Genomic DNA, 9,616 nt, shown 5'->3' with positions numbered 1-9,616 from the left:
CATCTACTATTTTTTGATTATGGCCATTCTTGCAGGAGTAAGGTGGTATCACATTGTGGTTTTGATTTGCATTTCCCTGATCATTAGTAATGTTGAGCATTTTTTCATATATTTGTTGGCCATTTGTATGTCTTCTTTTGGGAATTGTCCTTAGCCCACTTTTTGATGGGATTTTTTTTTCTTGTTGATTTGTTTGAGTTCATTGTAGATTCTGGATATTAGTCCTTTGTCAGATGTACAGGTTGTGGAGATTTTTTTTCCCACTCTGTGGGCTGTTTACGCTGTTATTCTTTTGCCATGCAAAAGCTCTTTAGTTTAATTAAGTCCCAGCAATTTATATTTGTTTTTAGTGCCTTTGCTCTTGGTCATGAAGTCCTCCAGGAACTTTCTGGAGGAGTCCTTAGAGTTTTCTGGGTAAACGATCCTATCATCAACAAAAAGCAACAGTTTGACTTCCTCTTTATCGATTTGGATGCCATTTATTTCTTTCTGTTGTCTGATTGCTCTGGCTAGGACTTCCAGTACTATGTTGAAGAGGAGTGGTAAGAGTGGGCATCCTTGTCTTGTTCCAGTTCTCAGAGGGGATGCTTTCAACTTTTCCCCATTCAGTATTATGTTGGCTGTGGGTTTTTCATAGATGGCTTTTATTATATTGAGGTATGTCCCTTGTATGCCAATTTTCCTGAGAGTTTTAATCATAAAGCAATGCTGGATTTTGTCGAATGCTTTTTCTGCATCTGTTGAGATGATCATGTGATTTTTGTTTTTAATTGTTTATGTGATGTATCACATTTACTGACTTGTGTACGTTAAACTATCTCTGCATCCCTAGTATGAAACCCATTTGATCATGGTGGATTATCTTTTTGATATGTTGTTGGATTCAGTTAGTATTTTGTTAAGGATTTTAGCATCTGTGTTCTTCAGGGATATTGGTTTGTAGTTTTCTTTTTTGATTATGTCCTTTCCTGGTTTTGGTATTAGGGTGATACTGGCTTCATTGAATGATTTAGGGAGGGTTCTCTCTTCATCTTGTGGAATAGTTTCAATAGGATTGATACCAATTCTTCTTTGAATGTCTGGTAGAATTCTTCTGTGAATCCATTTGGTCCTGGACTTTTTTTCTTGGTAACTTTTAAATTACCATTTCAATCTCACTGCTTGTTATTGGTCTATTCAGGATATCTAATTCTTCCTGATTAAAGCTAGGAGGGTTGTATCTTTCCAGGAATTTATCCATCTCTTCTACATTTTCTAGTTTATGCTTGTAAAGGTGTTCATAGTAGCCTTGAATAATCTTTTGTGTTCCTGTGGTGTCAGTTGTAATATCTCCCATTTTGTTTCTTACTGAGCTTATGTGGATTTTCTCTCTTCTTCTCTTGGTTAATCTTGCTAATGGTCTATCGATTTTATTTATCTTTTCAAAAAAACAGCTTTTTGTTTCATTTATCTTTTGTATTATCTTTGTTTGTTTGTTTCAATTTCATTTAGTTCTGCTCTGATCTTAGTTATTTCCTTTCTTCTGCTGGCTTTGGGTTTGGTTTGTTATTGTTTCTCTAGTTCCTTGAGGTGAGACCTCAGATTGTCTGTTTGTGCTCTTTCAGACTTTTTGATATAGGTGTTTAGGGCTATGAACTTTCCTCTTAGCATCACCTTTGCTGTGTCCCAGAGGTTTGATAGGTTGTGTCACTATTGTCATTCAGTTGAAGAATTTTTTAAATTTCCATCTTGATTTCATTTTTGATCCAATGATCATTCAGGAGCAAATTAATTCCATGTATTTGCATGGTTTTGAAGGTTCCTTTTGGAATTGATTTCCATTTTTATTCCACTGTGGTCTGAGAGAGTGCTTGATATAATTTCAATTTTCTTAAATTTATTGAGGCTCATTTTGTGACCTATCATATGGTCTATCTTGGAGAAAGTTCCATGTGCTGAATAGAATGTATATTTTCTGGTTGCTGGGTGAAATGTTCTGTATATATCTGTTGAGTCCATTTGTTCCAGGATATAGTTTAAATCCATTGTTTCTTTGTAGACTTTCTGTCTTGATGACCTGTTCAGTGCTGTCAGTGGGGTATTAAAGTCCCCCACTATTATTATTTTTTTTTTATTTTTTTGAGACGGAGTCTCACTCTGTTGCCCAGGCTGGAGTGCAGTGGTGCAATCTCGGCTCACTGCAAGCTCTGCCTCCTGGGTTCACGCCATTCTCCTACCTCAGCCTCCCAAGTAGCTGGGACTACAGGTGCCCACCACCGTGCCTGGTTAATTTTTTGTATTTTTAGTAGAGATGGGGTTTCACCGTGGTCTCGATCTCCTGACCTCATGATCCACCCGCCTCAGCCTCCCAAAGTGCTGGGATTACAGGCATGAGCCACCGTGCCTGGCCTGTCCCCCACTATTATTGTGTTGCTGTCTATCTCATTTCTTAGGTCTATTAGTAATTGCTTTATAAATTTGGGAGCTCCAGTGTTAGGTGCATATATGTTTAGGATTGTGATATTTTCCTGTTGGGCAAGGCCTTTTATCATTACATAATGTCCCTCTTTGTCTTTTTAAACTGCTGTTGCTTTAAAGTTTGTTTTGTCTGTTATATGAATAGCTACTCCTGATTACTTTTGGTGTCCATTTGCATGAAATGTCTTTTCCACCTGTTTACCTTAAGTCTGTGCAAGTTCTTTTAAGTGGAGCATTTAGGCCATTTACATTCAATGTTAGTATTGAGATGTGAGGCACCATTCCATTCATTATGCTATATGTTGTCTGTATACCTTGGCTTTTTTTGTTTTTTAAATTATATTTTTGTTTTATAGGTCCTGTGAGATTTATGCTTTAAAGACGTACTGTTTTGATGTGTTTCCAGGAATTGGTTCAAGATTTAGAGTTCCTTTTAGCAGTTCTTGTAGTGATGGCTTGGTACAGGCAAATACTCTCCGCATTTGTCTGAAAAAGACTGTGCCTTTCCTTCATATATGAAGTTTAGTTTTGCTGAATACAAAATTCTTGGCCGATAATTGTTTTGTTTGAGGAGACTGAAGATAGTGCCCCAATCCCTTCTAGCTTGTAGGGTTTCTGCTGAGAAATCTGCTATTAATATAATAGGTTTTCCTTTATAGGTTACCTAGTGCTTTTGTCTCACAGCTCTTAAGATTCTTTCCTTTGCCTTAACTTTAGATAACCTGATTACATTGTGCTTAGGCGATGATATTTTTGTGATTAATTTCCCAGGTGTTCTTTGTGCTTCTTGTATTTAGATGTCTGGGTCTCTAGCAAGGCTAGAGACGTTTTCCTTGATTATTCCCCCAAATATGTTTTCCAAACTTTTAGATTTCTCTTCTTCCTCAGGAACACTGATTATTCTTAGATTTGGTCTTTTAACATAATCCCAGACTTCTTGGAGGTTTTGTTCATATTTTCTTATTCTTTTTTCTTTGTCTTTGTTGGATTGGGTTAACTCAAAGGCCTTGTCTTTGAGCTCTGAATTTCTTTCTTCTACTTGTTTAATTCTATTGCTGAGACTTTCCAGAGCATTTTGCATTTCTATAAATGTGTCCATTGTTTCCGGTAGCTTTGATTGTTTTTTATTTATGCCATCTAGTTCCTTGAATATTTCTCCCTTCACTTCTTATATCAGTTTTTGGATTTCCTTAGATTGGGCTTTGCCTTTCTCTGGTACCTCCCTGATTAGTTTTATAACAAACCTCCTGAATTCTTTTTTGGGTAAATCAGGGATTTCTTCTTGCTTTGGGCCCATTGCTGGTGAGCTAGTGTGATTTGGGGGGTGTTAAAGAACCTTGTTTTGTCATATTACCAGAGTTGGTTTTCTGGTTCCTTCTCACTTAGGTAGCCTCTCTCAGAGGGAAGGTCTAGAGCTGAAGGCTGTTGTTTAGATTCTTTTGTCCCATGGGGTATTCCCTTGATGTAGTACTCTCCCCCTTTTCCTAATGATGTGGTTTCCTGAGAACCAAGCTATAGTGATTGTTATCTGTTTTCTGGATCTAGCCACCCAGCAAGTCAACCAGGCTCCGGGCTGATACTGGCGGTTGTCTGCACAGAGTCCTGTGATGTGAACTGTCTGTGGGTCTCTCAGCCATGTATATCAGAATCTGTTCCAGTGGAGGTGGCAGGGGGGTGAAATGGACTCTGTGAGGGTTCTTAGCTTTGGCAGTTTAATGCACTATTTTGTGCTGGTTGGCCTCCTGCCAAGAGGTGGCACTTTCCAGAGAGCATCAGCTGTGGTAGTATGGGGAGGAACAGGCAGTGGGTGGGGCCCTAGAACTCCCAAGAGTATATTCCCTTTGTCTTCAGTTACCAGGGTGGGTAGGGAAGGACTATTGGGTGGGGGCAGGGCTAGGCATATCTGAGCTCAGACTCTCCTTGGGCGGGTCTTGCTGCGGCTGAGTATTTAGGTTCTCTCCCGGGTCCTGCAGGAGCAATCGCTTCCTTCGGGGGGTCTGTGGGTCCTCTCAGGTTTCTTGATTTGTTCTGGCGGAAAAATTCATGATGCAAGTCTCCACATGCTGCTCTCTCCGAGTCAGAGCTGCAGTCTAGTCCTACCTCCCATCCTCCATGATCCCTCTCAATCCAACATTCAGGCTTTGACCTGTCTTTGGTTTGAAGGTCACGTTACACCAGGAACCTGCCTCTACCTGCCTCCTGCTGCTATAAAGATAATCATGTGGGCTTATTTTATTCTATTGATATGGCATACGATATTAATTTTCAAATATGAAACCAATCTTCGATTCCTGGAATAAATTCCACGTGGTCTTAGTGTCCAATTCTTTTTATATGTTGCTGAATTTCATTTTAGTATTTTGTTGGATTTGTCTGTTCATATTCATAAGAGATACCGGTCTGTAGTTTTCTTGTGATGTTTGGTTTTGGTATCAGATAATACTGGCTTCATAAACTGAGTGTTCCCTCTCCAATTTTTAAGAATATTTTGTGAGGCCGGGCACAGTGGCTCATGCCTGTAATCCCAGCACTTTGGGAGGCTGAGGCGGGTGGATCATGAGGTCAGGAGATCGAGACCATCCTTGCTAACACAATGAAACCCTGTCTCTACTAAAAATACCAAAAATTAGCTGGGCGTGGTGGTGCATGCCTGTAGTCCCAGCTACTCAGGAGGCTGAGGCAGGAGAATGGCGTGAACCCGGGAGGTGGAGTTTGCAGTGAGCCAAGATTGCGCCACTGCACTCCAACCTGGGTGACATAGTGAGACTCCATCTTAAGAAAAGAAAAAAAAAAAAAAAAAAAAAATATATATATATATATATATATATATGGTGAAGATTTGATATTAATTTTTCTTCAAATATTTTTCAAATATTTAGTAAAATTTAGTGGTGAAGCCATCTGGGTGGGTATGGTGTTTTACTGCTTATTCAATATTTTTGCTTGTTATAAGTCTGTTCAGATTGCCTGATCTTAAGTGGGGTTTGGTAGTTTGTCTTTCTAGGAATGTATCCATTTCATCTAAGTTACCTAATGTATTGGCATGCGATTGTTCATACTACTTCTTTATAATCCTTTGTTATTTCTGTAAGATCTGTAGTAATGTCCTTTTTTATTTCTGATTCTAGTAATTTGAGTCTTCTCTTTTTTCTTAGCCTAGCTACAGTTTTGTCAATTTTTAAAAATCTTTTCAGTTTTTGGTTTTATCGTTTTTCTCTTGTGCTTTTCAATATGTTTCATTAATTTCCATTCTAATATTTATCTTTTCTTTCTTCTGCTTTCTTTAGGTTTAGTTTACTCTTCTTTTTCCAGGATAAAACTAGATTAATTAATGATTTGAAATTTTTCTTCTTATTATACGCATGTGCAGCTAGACATTTAACACTGCTTCAGCTTCATTCCATAAATTTCGATATGTTGTGTCTTCATTTTCATTTATGTCAGGGTATTTTTTTATTTCCCTTTTGTTTTCCTCTGATCCATTGGTTATTTAGTAGTGTGCTGCTCAATTTCCATATGCTTGGGAGTTTTCCAGATTTTTTCCTGTTGATTTCTGTCTTATTCCAATTTGTCCTGCTATAACAAAATACTTAAGACTGGGTATTTAATAATGAACAGAAATTTATTTAGCACAGTTCGGGAGGCTGGGAAATTGAAGAATGAGGGGGCAGCATCTGGCAGGACCCTTGTGCTGCATTATCGCATGGTGGGAGGTGGAAAGGCAAGAGAGAGCAAGAGGAGGCCAGACCTGCCCTTTTATAACAGTACTCCTCTTGTGATAATGAACACATTTCTGTGATAATAGCATTAACCCATTAATGAGCACATAACCCTCATGATCTAAACACCTCTTAAAGTTCCCACCTCCCGATACCTTCGAAATGGGAATTAACTTTTAGTATGAGTTTTGGAGTGAACAAAAATTCAAACTATATCAATTCCTAATTTCATTCTATTGTGTAGGAGAACATAATTTATGTATTATATCCTTTTAAATTTAGAGAGGTTTGCTTTATAGCCTAGCATATGGTGGTGTGTTCTAGGGAATGTTCTATGTGCAGTTGAGAAGAATGTGTACTTTCTTGTTGTGTGGAGTGTTTTATAGATGTTTGTTAGGTCTAGTTGTTTATAGTGTTAAATCTTTTATTTCCTAGTTGATTTTCTGCTTGGTTATTCATTATAGAACATGAGACACTGAAGTCTCCAACTCTTTTTTCTGTCAGTTGTGCTTTGTGTATTTTAGTGTTTTGTTGTTGGGTGCATACATATTTGTAATTGTTAGCTTTTCCTGATAGATTGACCCTTTTATAGTTATAAAATGTCTCTAGGAATTTTTTGTTATAAGTCTATTTTGTATGAGATTAGTATAGCCACTCCAGCTTTCTTGTGGCTGCTGTTTGACTGATGTACCTTTTCTCATCCTTTTACTGTCAGTCTATTAGTGTCTTTGAATAAAAGGTGTATCTCCTGTGGACAGCATATAGTTGGGTCTTATTTTTTGTTTTTGTTTGCTTGTTTTTACAGGTTTTCTGAAAATCTCTGCCTTTTAAATAAATTGCTTAATTCATTCATGTTAAGGAAAAATGCATTTATAGTCTTACAATTATATAATTATCTTTACCTTTACTGGTTCTCTTTGCTTTTTCTGTGGATCCAAGTTACCATTTGGCATATTCACTTGGTTGTTAAAAAAATTACCAGCAAAGTGGAAAGATGGCCTACTAGAAGCAGCTGCCATTGGTGGCTCCCACTGAGAAGAATGAAAATGGTGAGTGAATCCTGCACCTTCAGCTGAGGTACCCAGGTTCTCTCATTGAGACTGACTAGGTGGTTGGCACAACCCATGGAGAGCTGGGAAAAGCAGGGTGGAGCGATGGACCACTCAGGAGCACCATGGGATAAGGGGAGCTCCCATCCCCAGCCAAGGGAGGCAGTGACTGATCGTGCTACCTGCCTGGAAAACCATGCTTTTTCCACAGATCTGTGCAACTCACAGATCAGGAAATCCCCTCATGAGCCCAAACCACCAGAGCCTTGGGTCCCCAGTTACAGAGCTGTCCAGATGCTCAGGTTATAGCTAGTGGCAGCTGGCTAGAGATTGCCTAAGACAGCCGAGTACCTTGGGGGAGGGGCAGCCACCATCACTGCAGCTCCAGTCTGCCGTTTTCCTCTGCTGTTGCAGGGAAGACTGGGTAGTTTGAACCAGGAGGAATTTCCCACAGCACAGCACAGTGGCTGTGGCAGATCATGGCTAGACTGCTGCTTTAGGTGGGACCCAGATCCATTCCCTGTCACTGGGCAGGGCCTCCCTGTGGGAATTTCAGCAACTCCAGCCAGAGGTTTACAAACAGAACTCTGATCTCCCTGGAATGGAGTCCCTAGGGGGATGGGCAGCTGTGATCTCCACAACTCAGTAGACTTAATCTTTCCTGCCTGCTGGTTCTGAAGAGGCTGGGCAGTCTGGACAAAGAGGAGTCCCTCCAGTGCAGTGCACCCACTCCACCAAGGGGCAGCCAGACTGCTTCTTTAAGCAGGTCTCGGATCCCAAGCCTCCTGACTGGGTGAGATCCCCCAACATGGGTTGTCAGGCATCTTATACGGGAGCATTCCCACCAGCATCAGGTTGGTGTCCCTCTGGGATTGAGCTCCCAGAGGAAGGATCAGGCAGCCATCTTTGGTGTTCTACAGCCTCCACTGGTGACACTTCCAGGTGCAGGAGGGATCCAGGTGAATAGGGTCTGGAGTGGACCCCCAGCAAACTGCAGCAACCCTACAGAAGAGGGGCCTAGCTGTTAAAAGAAAGCAACAACAACATCAATAAAAAAAGACCCCACAAAACCCCATCCAAAGATCAGCAGCCTCAAAGATCAAAGGTAGATAAGCTCACAAAGATGAGAAAAAATCAATGCAAAAACGCTGAAAACTCAAAAAGCCAGAGTGCCTCTTCTCCTTCAAATGATTGAAACACCTCTCCAGCAAGGGCACAGAACTGGACAGAGGCTGAGATGGATGAACTGACAGAAGTAGGCTTCAGAATGTGGGCAATAACGAACTTCACTGAGCTAAAGGAGTTGTGTTCTAACCCAGTGCAAAGGAGCTAAGAACCATGATAAAACATTACAAGAGCTGTTAACCAGAATAACCAGTTTACAGAGGAACATAAATGATCTGATGGAGCTGAAAAACACAACTTGAGAACTTCACAATGCAACCACAAATCTCAACAGCCAAACAGACCAAGTGGAACAAAGAACCTCAGAGCTTGAAGACTATCTTGATTAAATAAGACAGGCAGACAAGATTAAAGAAAAAAGAATGAAAAGGAATGAACAAAACTTCTGAGATGTATGAGATTATGTAAAAAGACTGAACCTACAACTGATTGGGGTACCTGGAAGAGATGGGGAGAATGGCACCAAGTTGGAAAGTGTACTTCAGGATATCATCCAGGAGAACTTCCCCAAACCAGCAAGACAGGCCAACATTCAAATTCAGGAAATCCAGAGAACCCCAGTAAAATACTCCATGAGAAGATCAGCCCCAAGACACATAATCGTCAGATTCCTCAAGGTCAAAATGAAGGAAAAAATGTTAAGGGCAGCCGGAGAGAAAGGCCAGGACACCTACAAAGGGAAGTCCATCAGACTAACAACAGAATTCTCAGTGGAAACCCTACAAACCAGAAGAGATTGGAGGCCATATTCAACATTCTTAAAGAAAAGAATTTCCAACCCATAATTTTATATTTGGTCAAATTAAGATTCATAAATGAAGGAGAAATAAAATCCTTTTCAGACAAGCAAATGCTGAGGAATTCATCACTACCAGGCCTACCTTGCAGGAGCTCCTGAAGATAGCACGAAATATGGAAAGGAAAAACTATAAAACTATTACCAGCCTCTACAAAAAGACACTGAAGTACGCAGACCAGTGACACTGTGAAGCAACTACATTAACAAGTCTGCAAAATAACCAGCTAGCATTATGATGACAGGATCAAATTCACACATAACAATATTAACCTTAAATGTAAATGGACTAAATGTCCCAATTAAAAGACACAGAATGGCAAGCTGGATAAACAGTTAAGACCCATCAGTGTGCTGTATTCAAGAAACCCCTCTCACATGCAAAGACACATGAGGCTCAAAATAAAGAA

This window comes from Nomascus leucogenys, chromosome 25 (genome assembly GCF_006542625.1).
Source record: "Nomascus leucogenys isolate Asia chromosome 25, Asia_NLE_v1, whole genome shotgun sequence".
In the NCBI taxonomy this organism is placed as follows: Eukaryota; Metazoa; Chordata; class Mammalia; order Primates; family Hylobatidae; genus Nomascus; species Nomascus leucogenys.
The sequence above is the reverse complement of the archived record's forward strand: the minus strand, read 5'-3'. Positions refer to the sequence as shown.